Here is a 2,192-nt window from a genome sequence, read left to right as displayed (position 1 = left end):
GAATATGAAATGTGTAAAAATATGAATTTCAAACGCTCATAAAAATTTAATTTGACTTTATTGTAGACATTCTTTTTTCGATAAAGGTAGACAAACTTATGAGCAATCTTGCATTACATTTTCAAATCTTGGATTTAAAAAGAAAAATTTTTATGAATTTCTAACTCAAAATAGTTTGAAAATTATCGTTATTTTTACGTATTTTGTCAATATTTGAACTTAAAATGCTTATAAAAAAAATTGTGACTATGGGTTTTTGACTATTTATTTTTCATCTGTCTTTTAAACAATATATTAGGAGCTTTCTATTAAATTTTCAAGCTTTTGTACCCAACAAATAAAGTTTTATTGATATTTATAGAATAAAAAACTAAAAAAATGTTAAACTGAAAATGTTCCTAAACGGCTCAAAATAAGTCAAAATATTTTTAAAAAAGGCATGGTGTATAGAAAATGCTGATATAAACATTCAGTTAAATTTTCACGTATCTATACGGTCATTTGTTTTAGAGTTACATAAAAAAAAATGATAATATCATTTTTTTTAATAATTATTGATAACTTCTAAAAATTATAAACAAAAATACGTATCCTGATTTGAAAAAAAAAATGTTTATTTCGTATATCTATTTTATATTACTCTAAAAGTCTAAACGAATAATAATTATATAAATAGGTAGAAAATTAGGGGCCCCCAATTACCATAATTAAACCGGGGCCCCGTCCGCAATTGCGGACTAGCGGTCCGGGCCAGTCTGAACTCTGACTGAGAGTTGATATTTTATGGGGATTGGCTTTTATAGATTTTCATATCGATGAAGACAATAATATTCATTTATGCATAGTTATGAAGCGATGAAATTATAAATAATTATATATTTATTTAATAAATTTTCTTAGATAGTTTATATATATATAACATGAAAGAAAATATGAATAACAAATTATAGCTGCAGCTCACCCCGTCAATATATTGACCTAATTACGCGCACCGGTGGCATTGGAATCCCATCCCGTTTCTGATTTTTTTTATCAGTCGATAGAATTTAATCGACTTATAATTTTGGTTTATACGTTTTATAAGTCACGAACAATTTGGGACTTAACTATAGCTCAATTTGGACTATTTTTGAGCACCTGTGGCTGTGGAATCCCGTCCTGTTTCTGTAATAATTTAAACTTTTTGTAGATTTTTATATCAGTCGCCGTGTCGTAAAAATCATAGGTGCAGGCGGTGCACAGCACTGGGTCCCGCAGGGGCAAAGGGCCCTTAGCGGATAGACGTAAATTTTTTTTTTTCATTTGATTCATAATAATTTTATTATTATCTTGTATTTAAGTGTAAAAGCCTTTAAGTCTTACTTAGAATTGTTCAAAGGTGGGCAAGTTAATGAAAATAATTAACTCAAGTTAAGAGGACACAAGATCGATAAGTTAAAAGTTAACAGTTAACAAATTATAAATTTAACTCGATAAGTTAAAAGTTAATATAGAAAAAAATATCAACTTAAATCAGTTTAAAAAAAAGTTAATCTATTTTTTTTAATTAGTAATAGTAGGTATGTAAATCACATAAAGAGTGAATGTGTCTTTCTAATTTCTAATCTATTAGTTATAAAAAACAATTTTATTGAACTTTTATCATGATGTACACTGTACCCTTTTACTTTTACTTGACTATTATTTACTTATTCACACTATACTCATCTCAAATTAATAATTTAACAAATATACTTTTTTATATTGTATAGCAGTTGAATATCATAATACGTGAAAATGAGTACATGGCCTTCATATATATTATAAGTTATAATATACCTAACATTAAAACATAACAATTGTCAATTTGTAATTTAAAATTATTAAATTTATTAAAAACATTTATAATTGCAACTCGCATAATATATAATTTACAAATTGATAAAATATGTTAACATACACAAAATTATGTTACCAAGAAAAAGAACAGAAATGTTTGTGTTTTTGTATTGGATTATTTTTATTTTATACTGATATAGTAATATTTACGTATAAACAAAAAATTTCAAAATGTTTTTAACTTGATGGATTTTTTTTAAAATCAACTGAGAAAAGCTAAGTTATTTCAACTGTAAATTAAACTAGTTAAGTTCATAAGTTGATTAGAAAATGAACTAACTAGCTAAGTTAAAAAGTTAAAAAAAAATTAATCT

The sequence above is a fragment of the Acyrthosiphon pisum genome, unplaced genomic scaffold, assembly GCF_005508785.2.
Source record: "Acyrthosiphon pisum isolate AL4f unplaced genomic scaffold, pea_aphid_22Mar2018_4r6ur Scaffold_21898;HRSCAF=25236, whole genome shotgun sequence".
NCBI classification, from domain to species: domain Eukaryota; kingdom Metazoa; phylum Arthropoda; class Insecta; order Hemiptera; family Aphididae; genus Acyrthosiphon; species Acyrthosiphon pisum.
This window is presented reverse-complemented; position numbering follows the sequence as displayed.